The sequence below is a fragment of the Spermophilus citellus genome, assembly GCF_964194105.1.
Source record: "Spermophilus citellus genome assembly, chromosome: 10".
Lineage (NCBI taxonomy): Eukaryota > Metazoa > Chordata > Mammalia > Rodentia > Sciuridae > Spermophilus > Spermophilus citellus.
The window spans coordinates 50440434-50458185 of NC_138197.1; positions in this window are offsets into that span (position 1 = coordinate 50440434).

Here is a 17752-nt window from a genome sequence, read left to right on the forward strand (position 1 = left end):
CATTTATGCCATTCATTTTTTTTCAGTATTAGAAGAAAATGCATAATATTGCTATTATTAACTTTGATCATCTGTTTAGGTTGGTGGTGTCTAATTTTCTCCACTGTGAAAGCACGTAAGTATCCTGTGCTTCATCAAAGTTTGGCATACTTGTTTTAGTATCCACTGAAAATGTCCTTCTTCGTTTCTTATATTTGTTAGTTGCCTTTCTAGTGTGAAAAATAGCTTTCTGCGTGTTGGTATACATGTATGTCAGTATGAGCTCATTGGTTTTGATTTTTCTCAGAAGATTATAATCCATTGCTATCATTATCTGTTTTAATGTTTAAATTGTCTACTGAAGAACCTTTTGCAGCTGCCTCCTGTCTCCTTTTGATCCATCTCCACCATTCTTTGAATAAATCCTAACTTTCTTGGTGCAATAAGATATTCCACACTCAGACTCATCTTGAATTGGTTTGATTCTTAGAATTAATTTTTTTTAAGGATCTTTAGTTTTAGTTAGTGGAGAACAGTATTTAGAAAGTTATATCTGGGCAGTAATTACATACATTACATGCATTTATCAAAACTATTTATAGAACCACATGCTAAAAAGGATAATTTTTTTCCTATTCCAGGGCATTATTATATAAAATATATAAACATTATAATATGAAAAAAAAATTTAAATGATTGGACTACAAGTAATGTGGTCCAAGCAATAAATATATAGTCCATAGTCAGCCCCCACAGAAATTCTTTGTGTCCTGAGTGCCAACTCTCCTTTCACTCCAGCTTCTGGAAACCATTGGTCTATTTTCTTCTGCTGTGTTTTGCCTTTTCCAGGATGCCTTATAACTGGGATCATGTTGTATGCAGCTTTCTTTCCTTAATGTTATGCATGTACTAAGCTTCCTCCATGTAATTGTATAATTTAGTATTTCTTTCTTTTTATTACTGAATAACATTCAATAATGGGTAGTACAGTTTATTTATTCACCAATAGAAAGGAAATTAGGTTTTCACAATTATGAATAAAGCCACTAGAAACATATATGACACGTTTTAAAATTTTTCTCGAGTAAGTACATAGGCCAATATTACTAGATAATACAATGTGTTTAACCTTATAAAACTTTATATTTAATAAAGCATAAAAAGTCTCATGACTTCATAAAGTAAAAAGAAAAAATTATAAATTAAAACTTCTAGACCTTTTTCAGTAGCATTCTCACCAGCAATGAATAAGAGTTATAGTTGCTCTACATCATTGCCAGCATGTGGTATTATTATACTTTTTAAAAAATTACCTTTTCTAATAGGTATATAGGGGCACCTAGTTTCTGATTTTAATTTGCACTTCCTTGATGACTGATATAGAGCACTTTTCATATAACACACATGTTTTTAAAAAGCAAAAATAGGCTGGATGCAATGGTGTATGCCTGTAATCCCAGTGGCTCAGGAGGCTGAGGCAGGAGGATTGCAACTTCAAGCCAGCCTCAGCAATTAAGTAGAGCTCTAAGCAACTTAGACCCTATCTCAAAATAATTTTTTTTTAAAGAAAAGGGTGGGTGTGGCTGGAGATGTAGCTCAGTGATTAAGCATGCCTGGGTTCAATCCCTGGTACAAAAAAAAGGTAGAATTATATAACACTTATCATTTGCAACCTAATTTTAATTTCCACTTATTTTGTGTCATAAAAATTATTCTACAGTGTAATCAATTAATTACTTTTAAGTCTAAAAGTAATTTAGCTAGCAAATGTGTAAAACAGAGGAGGGAGTCTTTAAAATAATGCCATTCTCCAGAATAGAAATGAATCTAGAATTCATCTTTTGATGCTGGGAGAACATGTCCGTATTCCTTCCTATTATTTTCTTTTCCTCTCAGAGTACCTATAGGTTGTTATTTAGTAATATCCATTTCTCCACTTGTCTACCTCCTGTTGAGGATTTGGATGAGTATGCAACTGGAAGAATATACTGTCCAATAGTTCAGTCTTCAGTATCTTTTACCCATTTCACCCAGTTCTGCTCCTACTGCTTTATCACCCTTCCCAAATGGAAAGTGTTCAGAAAGAATCTACTCTCATCCATCACTGTGGGAGACTTTCCTAAATTGAGATCACACAGGCTGTTTGATTCCCATGATTGCCACTGCTAACTCCCTGGGATGCACTGGATTGCTCAGAACTCCGTCACAAACTACCCTGCCTTCATTGGTTATTATTTTTTCAGAATTGTTAATGTCCCAGGAGCATCCCACATGCTCCTGTTGGGGCTGATTTTTGTCAGGAAAATTCTTTTAGAGTTAAATTTTTGCTTTGTATTTTCATGGCATTTTCTACCTAACGGGACAGGTTTCCTAGGCCAGGATGTGAAATCCAATTAACACAGATGTCCTTTTGTGCTTCTTTCTCCCAGAAGACTGAAACATTATTTGGAGAAGGTCCCCTCAAACACCTGGCCCTCAGGTCCCCCTTCCTGAATGACCTCTGATTCTGCTTGTCTTGAATGCTCCTTCTTCTCTCTCCTTTGAAGTGAAAGATGTATGAGAGGCAATTTTCTCCTGTAACCCACTCTTCCTTCATGTTGGTAGATACTTCCTTCTACTCTTGAATGGATTCCCCAAAGATTCTCTTGGCTCACACCCTTGATTCCACCTGGTCCTCTCTGATGGTGTTTCTGTTGTCCAAAGTAGGCATTTTCTTCCTTCCTTTGTGGGAAGATCTGGGAAGAAGATCCCCGATGTTATTCCTGTCCAACCCTCAAGATCAAAAGATGTGCTGGCAGTGAGCTGGGATAGTCAGATTGGAGTCTCTTTCTTATAGTTAGCATTCCTTCTGGACTTAGCTCTATACTCTCATGCCTTCATTATCTGTCATTGTGTAACAAATTGTTCCAAAATTTAGCCACAGAACACAATAAGCATCATCAGGAATATAGGCTGACTCAGCTGGATGGTTCTGGCACAGGGCCTTGTATAGTTACAGTCACAATGTCAGCCAGGTCTGCAGTCTCTGAAGACCTGACTGGAGTGAAACACCACTCTGCTGCCAAAGTTTTGTGACATCATCTTCAGCACTCTTACCTATTGTTTCTCTTTATGATCTTTAATAGGGTTGACAAATCAGAATTGTCTAACAAGATTTTACTGAAAGATTTAGTAATTATAAATAGTGCCAACAAAAAGATCATAGCAAATTTAGAAAATCTAACTAATGAAGTTGTTTAGAGATTTTTATCTTATACTCCACACTGAGATGCTGGCCCTCTTCCTAGCTGCCTCCCTAAACCTTGCTAACCTCAACCAGTTGGATCCACTTTCCTGGACCCTTGGATTCATTATTATCTGGTCAAAACTTAGAGATTTTTTATCTACCAGAGTCACTTCTACATCTTTTTCTGCTTCAGGAATGGCCCCTTCCCATGAATGTACTAGGAAAGACACCTCCTGACCTATGGAATCAGAGGAAATATTGATTCCATACCCTGAGAACCATGGCGCTAACCATGGCTCTGTCCTTGTCAGCCTTAACTTGAAAACTACAGTGACTGAATATGCACTTAAGTGATGCAGAAACTGGAAATTGTTTTCTTAAACTACTACTATGCTCAATTATTTTAATTTTTTTTATTGGTTGTTCACAACATTACAAAGCTCTTGACATATCATACTTCATACATTAGATTGAAGTGGGTTATGAACCCCCAATTTTACCCCAAATGCAGATTGCAGAATCACGTCGGTTACACATCCACAATTTTACATAATGCCCTATTAGTAGTTGTTGTATTCTGCTACCTTTCCTATCCCCTACTATCCCTCCTCCCCTCCCCTCCCTTCTTCTCTCCCTACCCCATCTACTGTAATTCATTTCTCTCCTTGTTTATATTCCCATTCCCCTCACAACCTCTTATATGTAATTTTGTATAGCTATAAGGGTCTCCCTTCATTTCCATACAATTTTACTCTTCTCTCCCTTTCCCTCCCATCTCATGTCACTGATTAATGTTACTCTTTTCTTCCTACTCTTCCTCCCTGCTCTGTTCATATTTGCTCTCATTATATCAAAGAAGACATTTGGTATTTGTTTTTTAGGGATTGGCTAGCTTCACTAAGCATAATCTGCTCTAGTGCCATCCATTTCCCTGCAAATTCTATGATTTTGTCATTTTTTATTGCTGCATAGTATTCCATTGTGTATAGATGCCACATTTTTTTTATCCATTCATCTATTGAGGGGCATCTGGGTTGGTTCCACAGTCTAGCAATTGTGAATTGTGCTGCTATGAACATCGATGTGGCAGTATCCCTGTAGCATGCTCTTTTAAGGTCTTCAGGGAATAGTCTGAGAAGGGCAATAGCAGGGTCAAATGGTGGTTCCATTCCCAGCATTCCCAGGAATCTTCAAACTGCTTTCCAAATTAGCCGCACCAATTTGCAGTCCCAACAGCAATGTACAAGTGTACCCTTTTCTCCACATCCTCGCCAGCACTTGTTGTTGTTTGACTTCATAGTGGCTGCCAATCTTACTGGAGTGAAATGGTATCTTAGGGTGGTTTTGATTTGCATTTCTCTGACTGCTAGAGATGGTGAGCATTTTTTCATGTACTTGTTGATTGATTGTATATCCTCCTCTGAGAAGTGTCTGTTCAGGTCCTTGGCCCATTTGTTGATTGGGTTATTTGTTATCTTATTGTCTAATTTTTTGAGTTCTTTATATACTCTGGATATTAGGGCTCTATCTGAAGTGTGAGGAGTAAAAATTTGTTCCCAGGATGTAGGCTCCCTATTTACCTCTCTTATTGTTTCTCTTGCTGAGAAAAAACTTTTAAGTTTAATTAAGTCCCATTTGTTGATTCTTGTTATTAACTCTTGTGCTATGGGTGTCCTATTAAGGAATTTGGAGCCTGACCCCACAATCTGTAGATCGGAGCCAACTTTTTCTTCTATCAGACGCAGAGTCTCTGGTTTGATATCAAGCTCCTTGATCCATTTTGAGTTAACTTTTGTGCATGGCGAGAGAAAGGGATTCAGTTTCATTTTGTTGCATATGGATTTCCAGTTTTCCCAACACCATTTGTTGAAGATGCTATCCTTCCTCCATTGCATGCTTTTAGCTCCTTTATCAAATATAAGATAGTTGTAACTTTGTGGATTGGTTACTGTGTCCTCTATTCTGTACCATTGGTCCACCCGCCTGTTTTGGTACCAGTACCATGCTGTTTTTGTCACTATTGCTCTGTAATATAGTTTGAAATCTGGTATCGCTATACCACCAGATTCACACTTCCTGCTTAGAATTGCTTTTGCTATTCTGGGTCTTTTGTTTTTCCATATGAATTTCATGATTGCTTTATCAATTTCTACAAGAAATGCCGTTGGGATTTTGATTGGCATTGCATTAAACCTATAGAGAACTTTTGGTAATATCGCCATTTTGATGATGTTAGTTCTGCCTATCCATGAACAGGGTATATTTTTCCATCTTCTAAGATCTTCATCTACTTCTCTCTTTAGGGTTCTGTAGTTTTCCTTGTATAAATCTTTCACCTCTTTTGTTAGGTTGATTCCCAAGTATTTTATTTTTTTTGAGGATATTGTGAATGGAGTGTTTTTCCTCATTTCTGTTTCAGAAGTTTTGTCGTTGATATACAGAAATGCCTTTGATTTATGCGTGTTGATTTTATATCCTGCCACTTTGCTGAATTCATTTATTAGTTCTAGTAGTTTCTTTGTAGACCCTTTTGGGTCTTCTAGTTATAGAATCATGTCATCTGCAAATAGTGATAATTTAAGTTCTTCTTTTCCAATTTTTATGCCTTTAATTTCTTTCGTCTGTCTAATTGCTCTGGCCAGTGTTGCGAGAACTATATTGAATAGAAGTGGAGATAGAGGGCATCCCTGTCTTGTTCCGGATTTTAGAGGGAATGCCTTCAACTTTTGTCCATTCAGAATGATGCTAGCCTGAGGCTTAGCATAGATAGCTTTTACAATGTCAAGTTAAGTTCCTGTTATCCGTAGTTTTTCTAATGTTTTGAACATAAAGGGATGCTGTACTTTGTCAAATGCTTTCTCTGCATCTATCAAGATGATCATATGGTTCTTATCTTTAAGTCTATTGATGTGGTGAATAACATTTATTGATTTCCGTATGTTGAACCATCCTTGCATCCCAGGGATGAATCCTACTTGATCATGGTGCACAATTTTTTTGATGTATTTTTGTATTTGATTCGCCAGAATTTTATTGAGGATTTTTGTATCTAGGTTCATTAGAGATATTGGTCTGTAGTTTTCTTTCTTTGAGGTGTCTTTGTCTGGTTTCGGAATCAGGGTGATGTTGGCCTCATAGAATGAATTTGGAAGAGCTCCCTCTTTTTCTATTTCCTGAAATAACTTGAAAAGTATTGGTATTAATTCTTCTTTAAAGGTTTTGTAAAACTCCGCTGTATACCCATACGGTCCTGGGCTTTTCTTGGTTGGTAGTCTTTTGATGGCTTCTTCAATTTCATCCATTGATATTGGTCTGTTCAAATGGTGTGTATCCTCCTGACTCAGTCTGGGCAAATCATATGACTTAAGAAATTTATCGATGTCTTCACTATCTTCTATTTTGTTGGAATATAGGTTTTCAAAATAATTTCTAATTGTCTTCTGTATTTCTGTAGCATCTGTTGTGATATTGCCTTTTTCATCCCGTATGTTAGTAATTTGAGTTCTCTCTCTTCTTCTCTTCGTTAGCATGGCTAAAGGTCTGTCGATCTTATTTATTTTTTCGAAGAACCAACTTTTAGTTTTGTTAATTTTTTCAATAGTTTCTTTTGTTTCAATTTCATTGATTTCCGCTCTGATTTTAATTATTTCTAGTCTTCTGCTACATTTGCTGTTGTTTTGCTCTTCCTTTTCTAGGGCTTTGAGATGAAGTGTGAGCTCATTTATTTGTTGGTTTTTTCTTTTTTTGAGGAATGACCACCAGGCGATGAATTTTCCTCTTAAAACTGCTTTCATTGTGTCCCATAGATTCCGATATGTTGTGTCTGTATTTTCATTTATCTCTAAGAATTTTTTGATTTCCTCCTTTATGTCTTCTGTAACCCATTGATCATTCAGTAACATATTGTTCATTTTCCATGTGATGTAGGATTTTTCCTTCCTTCTTTTATCATTTATTTCCAGTTTTATTCCATTATGATCAGATAAAATGCATGGTATTATCTCCACCCCTTTATATTTACTGAGGGTTGCCCTATGGCATAATATATGGTCTATTTTTGAGAAGGATCCATGTGCTGCTGAGAAAAAAGTATATCCATTTGATGATGGTTGATATATTCTATATATGTCAGTTAAGTCTAGGTTATTGATTGTGATATTGAGTTCTATAGTTTCTTTATTCAACTTTTGTTTGGAAGATCTGTCCAATGGTGAGAGAGGTGTGTTGAAGTCACCCAAAATTATTGTGTTGTGGTCTATTTGATTCTTGAACTTGAGGAGAATTTGTTTTATGAATGTCGCAGCACCATTATTTGGTGCATATATATTGATAATTGTTATATCTTGTTGGTGAATGGTTCCTTTTAACAGTATATAATGACCTTCTTTATCCCTTTTGATTAACTTAGTCTTGAAGTCGATTTTATTCGATATGAGGATGGCCACCCCTGCTTGCTTACGAGAACTGTGTGCGTGGTATATTTTTTCCCATCCTTTCACCTTCAGCCTGTGTATGTCTTTTCCAATCAGATGTGTCTCCTGGAGGCAGCATATTGTTGGATTTGTTTTTTTAATCCATGATACCAGCCTATGTCGCTTTATTGGAGAGTTTAAGCCATTAACATTCAGAGTTACTATTGATATATGGTTTGAACTTCCATCCATGTTTGATTGTTTATCCTTTTTTTAAAAAAAAAATTAGTTTGTTTCTCCATGATTATCTTTCCCCTCGCCCTCTGTCTTTACTGAGGCACTTCCCACTGATGGTTTTGGTTATTGTTTTTCATTTCTTCCTTGTGTAGTGTTTTGCTCAAAATGCTTTGGAATGCTGGTTTTCTGGCTGCAAATTCTTTTAACTTTTGTTTATCATGAAAGATCTTTATTTCGTTGTCATACCTGAAGCTTAATTTTGCTGGATACAGAATTCTTGGTTGGCATCCATTGTCTTTCAGTGTTTGAAATACGTTGTTCCATGACCTTCTTGCTTTCAGTGTCTGTGATGAAAAATCCGTTGTTAACCTTATTGGTTTACCCCTGAATGTAATCTGTCTCCTTTCTCTTGTAGCTTTTAATATTTTCTCTTTGTTCTGTATATTGACTATCTTCATAACAATGTGTCTTGGCGTTGGTCTACTGTGATTTTGTGTGCTCGGTGTCCTGTATGCATCTTCAATTTGTATATCTGTTTCCTTTTTTATCTCTGGAAAGTTTTCTGTAATTATTTCATTCAGCAGGTTACTCATTCCCTTGGTTTGAATCTCTGTACCTTCTTCTATCCCGATGACTCGTAAGTTTGGTTTTTTTATGTTATCCCATAACTCTTTGATGTTTTTCTCGTGATTTTTTACCAGCCTTTCTGAGTTGGCTAGACTCTTTTCAAGATGGTATATTTTGTCTTCATTATCTGACGTTCTGGCTTCTACTTGCTCCACTCTGTTAGTGATACTCTCAATTGAGTTTTTAATTTGGTTAATCGTTTCCTTCATTTCTAGAATTATTGTTTGATTATTTTTTATAATCTCTATCTCCTGATAAAGATGCTTAACTTCTTCTTTTAGCTGTTTATGTAATTCATTCTCAATGTGTTCTTTCGCTGCTTGAATTTGCTGTCTTGTATCCTCTTTAAGGTTCCATTCCATCTGTTTAAGGTGTTCCTTGAGGTCTTTATATGACCATTTTTCTGATGACTCTAGGTCCTCCTGAATATTTAGGCTGTCCTGCATTGTTTGTACTCCTTTTCTTCCTTGCTTCTTGAAGCTGCTCATGTTGCTTCTTGTTCTGTTTGACTGCTGAGTTACTATTTACTCCTATAAATTTATTTGATGCTGTAGCAGCAGGTTTCAATGAAGTTATCTCCTCCGCCGCAGACTGTTGACGTCAGTTCTCTGCCATAATGGTGTCTCTTGCAAATGGCGACAGTTCGTTTCCCTTTGCCGGGCGACCAATGCAACGGGTGGGTCCTTACTGTCTCTCTCAAGCCCCGTTTGGAACCTGTGGCCGCTACTTATGAAGGCTCAGCAGGCATTTACCTCCGTATGATGAGAAGGGCTAATCAGTTGTTTCAGCCGGATGGATTAATGCTGATTCACAGCTGTTTGTCTCATCTTTTCAGACGCGGGGGCGAGGGGCGCGGAGCACGGAGCAGCTTACTCACTTCCCGCAGCCATCTTCCTCTTCTCGCTATTTCGGGATGATGGCGGGGCGCTCGCTCTGCTCCCTCCAGTGAGTCTCAGCCTCGGGCTCCTGCGCCTCGCTCTGCCGCGGCCTCCACAGCCAGCGCCGCCCCGGCCACTCTCTCCGCCTCCGGCGTTCCCGGCTTCTGGCCGCGCCACAGCCCGCTCCGTGTCTCTCCGGCTCGCGGCTCCAGCGGCGCCCGGGGCCAGGGAGGCGACAGCCCCTCCCCGGCAAGTACTGCAGTCCCCAGGCCCCGAGTCCCGGGGGCCACAAACTGACACTTCTAATAAACCTACCAATTCCCGGCAGGTCCCCTCTTCACGGAATTTTGCTAGAAGTTCCTCAGTAGGTAGACTGCCGCTGTTCCAAAGGGTCTTTCTGATCCCGTTAATGTGGAGACATTGGAATCGCTGCTTCCTCGCCGGCGGCCATGTTGGATCCCCTCTATAACACACTTTTAAAACCCGCTGAGTCCCCACCTCCAGCCGGGGACCTCACTGCTCCAGAAGCCGCCGTCGACGCTTTACCTTCCCCAGCGGCAGGGACAACTAATCGAAACCTCCAATTATTTTAATTTTGATGTGACTTCAGGTCAAGCCAATCCTTGCTGAGAGGATAATTCCCAGAAAAAAAAAATCAGAAAATGACTACAACAAATAGTTTGACCAAAAATTTATTCTACAAAGTTTTTCCTACAATAATTGGCATTAAATTTAATATAGAAATCCTTTCAAAAGTGACATGTAGATTCCAAGTTAATTTCCAGTCACGGGGTTAACTCTGGTTTTACTTCCCTGGTTTGTGCTTGGTATAAGAACTTTCAGAGGGGGATTGAAAATTCTGGAGGACAGTCTCTAATTGTGAGGTTCCCCTTGCTGTGAAAAGTACTTCTCAGAATCTATCTTTCCAGGTATTTCACATTCTCATTCAAATCTTATAGTTTACATATTTTAACTGTGTCAATATTCTCTACACCTGGGATGACAAGAAGATTCCCTGGCAAGATTCTGGAGTCTATACTGATAAGACTGCATTTGTGATGGCTGAAGCAGCTCTATGATTGATCAGAGATTTCTGCCGTTGGGTCTAGATGGTCTTATATTGCCTACATATCACAAATAAGCTGTGCCAACATAAAGAATATTGTCTAGTTGGTGGGTTCTGGTCTTGCCCACGTTTTCTGACAATCAGTCTACCTAATCCAAAAGTGAAAGATACCCAAATCTACCCCAGCCTAGTAGTGCATGCCATAATATCAGGGGGACTGGGAGATAGGAAGATCATAAGTTTGAAGCCAGCCTGGACAAATTAGTGAGAGCCTATCTGAAAACAAAAAGGACTGGGTATGTAGCTCAATGTTAGAGCACCCTTGGCTCAATCCCCAGTACCAGATAAAAATACAATAAAATAATAAAAATAAAAATACCGAATCTCAAGGATTTTTAGGTGAGAAATTTTTTATTTATTTGCTAGCCGAGGCCATGACAGATAAGCTCAAGTAATTCTTTTGAGAAGGTCAATGAAAAGGAACAGAAGAAACAGATTTCCTTTTTATGGCTTTTTTGGTATAACTTAACATGCAGTTACATTTTAAATGGGAAAGTTTTAAATCCCATGATAACCTGAAAAATTTAAAAGAATTTATGAAGTTTCTACTAATATCCAAAAGCAAGTACTAATCTGAAGCAAATTGAAAAGAAACCCCAGAGAACAATAGTTGCTCTTAGAGCAAGGGGGAAAGAAAAAAAAAAAACAACCTCACGATATGACTTTAAAAACATCACACCAAATATCTTAGGCATTCATGAGAACTAGTTCTGGAAGCCTGTGTAAAGAAAAGAGATATTCTTTTCCAGCACCCACATAGCTGTAACTGTCCTCCCAGCAGTCTCCAGAGTTCACATAATTGGCCCCAAGATTTTCAAATGCTTTAGCTAAGTCTCTGGAGTGAAATATTTGCCATTTAAATGTTCTTTTCTGCCTTTAGTCATATTTCTTTTTAAATATCTTACTGGATTCTTTGTCAAATGATAATTCTTACTGCTCTGTGTGAGCACCATTTTTTTCTTTCTTTTTTAGAATGAACCTATATCTTCAGGGCAAAGATGTGTTTCCAGAATTTAGGACATATTGTATCTCAACTTGGGCCTGATTTATTGCTAAATTAAAGACAATTATGAAGTTGTATTTGGGGCACAGGGAGGAAAACGTCTTTCTATATACTTAAAGATGAGAAGGAATTACTAGTCGTTAATGGCACATCAAGTTTCTCTTCAGGTAACTGACTAATATTTAAGTATTGAATTATAAATAATCTCATCATGCAGTTTCTAAATGCATAAATATTTGCTAAATTACTATCATTGTGCAGATAGTAGAAGCTATAAAGATTAATAAGGTAGAATCCTCACCTTGAAGAACTCACAGCATCATGAAGAGGGTAAGCATGCAAGTATAAATTTCCTGTCCTGTTATTATTGAGTTATATTGGATTATAGGTTAAACTGACACACTCCTATTACAAAACAAACATGGGGATAGGTACCTTTTAATATAAGATAAAAAATTTTGGAAAGCTACATGAGAAATGAAAAAGAGTTTGAGAGTTCATATTTGGGAAACCAACAATTGTGCTTTATATCTTCATATTATCTCATGGTAGATGAAAAGTCTCTCTGTTGGATTATTATGATTTCATTTTACTCATTAAAAACCAGAATCACTATCACTTAAGATTATGTTACATTTCTTTAAAATTAAATAGTAATTGTTAGAATCAGGACTCAATCTCAAATATTTGTACTCCAAGTTTAGATACAATATATATCCAACTTGTTTGTCTGTATTTTAATCTAATTATCTTTGATGTATAGGAGTGTCCACAAGGTAGGGGTATACAATTCAGTAACTCCATTTCCTAAAAGTTTAAATATCTTTTCTTGAGCAAGAGAAATGGCTTCACAAAGTCATTATACAAAGTTGATCAGTTGTTCTCAAGTTCCACTGGAGAGAGGAAGAGAAAGAAATGTCAGAAAGATTAAATGAGAAATAAGCTGTTTCTCACTACAACACGTTACTGATGGTAGTTGTGCAGTCTGTAATAGTACTGAAAACAAGATAAATTATCTGTTTGGGGAAATTTGTAAACTTAGTTTTGCCTAATGCACAGAGAATAGATCTAGTCATTTCAAAATCCCTATATTGTATAATTTAGGGGAGGCTACAGTGAAAACTACTTTTTCTTTTTCTTTTTTTTTATCCCAAGTGGAGGAAAACATTAAGTGTCTAGGTGGACAGTCAATAGTGTACAGAATGAATTCCAGTTTGTGTGAAACTTTTAAAGTAGAGACATTTATCTCAAACTTGTTTGTTCATTAAATTCTGGAATTGGAGACTTGTGACAAATAACCTGACTCTTCTATGTTTTAGCAGCCAACCTTCCTCTGAGGAAAACAACTTTGAACTTCAAAGACAAAAATAGAAAGGACTCTGACGTTAATTTTTCACTAGCATTTCTTATCATCGGGCATGCACTCATCTAGCACGTATAGCAAACCAACTATATTTAGAGAATGCATAAGATACCAGTGGGAATACAGAGAAGGATCAGGCACACACTTGTAATTGAGCCAAGTGTAGCAGTTTTATTGGGATAAGGTTTGATTCGCCAAATGGCAAAGCAATCTGTGTGATGAATTTGCAGTTCTAATTAAAACTCCCCAGAGTCAATTCTTTAAAGTCTTAGCCTAATTCATATCCAGACAGCCCTATGGTTTTAAGGTGATTTGTAGAGCTTCTACAAAGACTGTAGAGAAAACTCTTGGTAATCATACATCTTATAAAACACAATTTGCAGATCAAACTGAGAAAAAGCACTAAAGAAATGCTGAGGGAAGAAATCATGAAATGTTCCAAACTCTACACTGTTTCTAACACAAAAAGGCACCTGATACCTGTTGACTACAGAAAGGTATCATGCCAGATGCTATGAAGGCCACAAAGGCTCGGAACAAGTGATTCCTCCTCTCTGGAAGCTCATATCTCATGGGACACTGGGACACAGAAATGACTGTTAACAAGAATGCCTGTACCAGATCCCTTAACTACTCCCAGCTTGACTTTAACTGAGATCATGGGCACAGTGTTAAAACCAGCCATCAGCCCCTGAACTTTGCTCAGATAATTCCTGTCTGCTCATCTTGCAATTGTCAACTTTGAACCTCCTCATACAGCAATGCCTCTCATTCCTGACAGTCAGTTTCTGGATTCACTAGAACTGCTAACCTTGGCGCCGCCCTAGCAAACCTTTAAGAGAGACAGTACAGTGATTGGTTGAAAGCACAACTCTGAACTATCCTGCTTATCTGGATTTGAAGTCCTATTTTCTATTTATTATGATCTCAGTCACCTGACATGACTTTTTTGTGTGTGCCTCCATTTCTTATTCTCTTGAGTTAGGATAATAATAGTAGTTATCATAAGGATTAAATAAGTTAATATTTTCAAATATACCAAAGGTAGAAGTAACCTTGGAGCATAGTTTCTATGGTAAACAAAGGTTACCTCCATGTGGTTTATTCTCAGTACTGTTTCAATAAATGTAGAAAATGGGCCCCATAGGCACATGGCCTTACCATGTCCTAGGACATCACTAGCCTGTCAAAGAGCACAAGATAAGGAGGTAAAAAAGTAAAGAATGTCTAATTAAGAGTTCAGGGGAGCCAAAGCATAGTACCCAGGGGGCTGCATGTGTAGTAGTAATTTTAAAAAATTGAAAAGATCCAGGTTGCAGAAGAACTTGAATATCAAATGGGAAGCTTGTCATCTATTCTGTAAGCTTGTCATCTATTCTGTGGCATCACAGAATTATAGAAGAGCTCTTAAAAACTGGTAGCAGTAGAAAAGATGGTCAGAAGACTGGGATATGGTATAGACAAGACACATTTTTACAAAAGTTGCCATCATCTAGGCAAGCTGTATTAAGATATGAAACTAATGTGGTAACAATGTCAGTAACATCAAGGAAGAGATGATACTAAGATAAAAGATTATTTGAAAGCAAATTAAGGAAAGTAATATGTAAAAAATTTATTTTTACTTTAATAGTATGTCAGACACATAAACAGTGCTTTGTAAGCATGATCTCATTTAAATGGCACAACACTTGGGCTCCACAAATATTGGTACCTGATTAATACACATGGGGGAAAAAATCCCTCAGAGAGATTAAGCAATTAGCCTGAGGTCAGAATTCTAGAATGTAGCACAGCAGGGATTCAACCCAAGTCAGTTTTGTTTCAAAGTATGGTCTATTTTTTTCACTGATTAAATTAATGCAGAGCTTGAGAAAAGCAGGAGCTAAATGTGCTCCCAAATACTCTTGCAGACAGAAAATGTATCAGTCTACAGGAGCAAGTTTTAAGATATAATGCTTCATTTGCTTCAAGATTTAAATTTGATGTCATTTTTGGAATGTGGCAGGATTTAGCAGGCAATTGGAAATTCAGAGGCTGAATTAGGAGAGAGAATGGGAAACACATATTTTGAAGTCATTTGCAGAAAGCTGAAAAAAAAACTGAAAGGACAAGCTCTCCAAAAGAGAGCACAAAGAGAGGTGAGATGAGAAGAGGGTCAAGAAAAACCTTTAGTAGTACCTCATTTAATGTAGAAGAGAAAGAAAAATCTGTGACCGGTACAAAGTTCAGAGAAGGGTGTCTAAGACTTCAAGGAAGAGAGCTTCAGCAGAACTAGTAGGTCAGAAATCAGAGAGGGTAAGGACAGAGAAAAGACCAATGGGTTTGTAGTTTAAGGGTGCCACTGGGGTACTATCAGGAGAGCTGTTTCAGTTGAAGGGAAGACCTAGTCTTTGAAGTGAAGGTCTGGTACTAAACATAGAAAAACAAATGGGACATTAAAATATTGATGGGGACTATACAACAAGTATAGGTCAAGGAGAGGTTGTCAAGCCTGCAAAGGTGATTGAACCTTCATGGAAGGATGACTCCCTAGAGAGCAAGGCCAACCAGTTGGAAGGGATGAAATCAGGCCCTAGTGAGGAGTCACTCCTGGAGAGGAAGTTTCTCTTCATCTCTTCAAAAATCCAAGAAGATCCAAGTATAGTGAATGAAATGCATGTTGCACGATTTGTCTCCTCAATAAAGTAGACGCAAATAACAATGTGCTGAAGTTGCAGGTACCACATGGGGCACCTCAGGGTCAGCAGAATAATAAATCCAAGCCCTTTCCTACTACATTGTGGAATGACTGGCTACAAAGGTTGAGCTTCCTTTTTCTTCCTTATTGGCTTGCTGGTTGTTTTTACTGGCATCATGCACGAGATATACAATGTTTCCAGCTCCTTTTCATTTTCTTCTGGCACTTCAAAAATGCATTTAGTATTTTGTGAAAACCAAACCCAAAGAAGATACCATTGTAACCAATAAACTATATAAGACATAAGGACAACTCAGCATAAATATATTGGAAAATGAAACATAAGTGTGTTTTTTTTTTCAAATTCCTGAAAATAATATTTAAATTGCCTAATTAAGCTTTGTCTTACATGTCCTTTCCATTTTCCAAGATAATTCTAGAAAATTGAGAATCATACTTCTAAGGATTGTTCGGTACACTTTATATTTCAAGATAGGAGGAAACATCTTTGTGTAGTATAAGTAACAATAAAATCACTGTTGATAATAATCATAATAGAAACCTTGCCAGCTCTCCCAAACTGTAGGTCAAGGACTAAACTTTAAAGGGAAGACACTTTAATTTATGTAAAATGGGAAAATTCCAGCCCACCCCCTGCTAAGCACTCCTATTCCCCCATTTTTCTTGGGAGATGACTCAGAGTAATGAGCAGTCTCAGAATTTTCCTGGTCGAATGGTTGGTATGTAGATGCTCTGAGTCAATTCTCAGCTCTCTGAGGAACACAGAACAGAGCAGAATCCAGCAGTCATCTTTGCTGGCTTTGGGGGTGTTTCTCTCTCTCTCTCTCTCTCTCTCTCTCTCTCTCTCCTGAAAGCTCAGGAAAAACAGTGAGAGGGGGATGTTGAAATTAAGCCTTCATGTGTGGTAAATTTCTGATGAGGCAGAAAGAACCGGTTAGAATAATACTTTTCTCAGTTACATCTCTTTCATCCCAGGAGCTCAGACATTTTTGACCTACACAGATAACTCTGCTATGTGGACAGGCATAGCATCAAGCACAAGATTAAAGAAATAACAGAGAGGCACTCAGTTATTCTTTTATTTAGTTTGCTTGGTAGAAGCAGGGGTTTAATCACATCTTATACTTTGCCTTTCAAAACATCTTCCCCCAAGGAAGAGGCCACCTTACTTTACTTTCTTTCTTTCTTTTAAAACTACTTATTAGGTGATGAACTATGTTATGCACAGACTTACTTATTTAATACCATCAACAATCCTGAAATGTAGTTTTATTGTCTTGATTTCATAAATGAAGACACTATTTGGAAAGTAAGCAAATTTCCCAAGATCATCCAACTTTCCTAAGATCATCCAACTAGGAAAAAAGTGGAATTGAATTTTGAACACAGGCATATAGATAGATGCCAGGCCTACAGTCACTCCAGTGAAGGGAGCATGGTTCTCAAGGTCCCCACCCACAGCCACACATGGTCACCTTCTACCCAGAAAAATATTATCTTTTCCCTGGATTGAAAAACAATCTTGCCTTTAGGTACATTTAGGCTCAAAAAGCACTGAAAAGAGAGCTCTATGATTTGATTTCTAATTAATACATACCAATATTACATATGTTCACTCTGTGTTGTACTTTATAAAAACTACTCTCAAGTCATAATGACCTTTGAAAACAGTTTTAAAATACACATAAAAACATAATTCAGTATACACAGAAGTTCAGCTTCAGCTTCAGTAGTTAGTCAAAATTTACTGTTGGGTTTTAGTTTCAGACTTAAATTTGACTTTCAAAAGAATAATTGAATCCCTACTCCATAATATAATATTGGTGACAAACAATATATGTTATTCAGATTAATATCTGAATATTACATTTTAAATATGATTAGAACTCTTACACATCACATATAATTATATACAATATGAATATATATCATAATACTTATAAGCATTCTAGACAGTACTTTGAGTAAAAATTTTATGCTTTGTTCATATTTTGTCAGTTGAAGGACAATTGTATTTTCACTATTCTGGAGTAAAATTGCTAAAATAATAATGATTTGCAAACTTGTTAATTTTATGTATCAAAAATGTCCCTCAATTTTAAGAATTCTGTAATAGTTTAGTAGACGAACAAATTGATGGTTATTATGAAAATAGGTTCATAATCTCATATCTGAGCTCCTTGGAACCACATATCTTTTG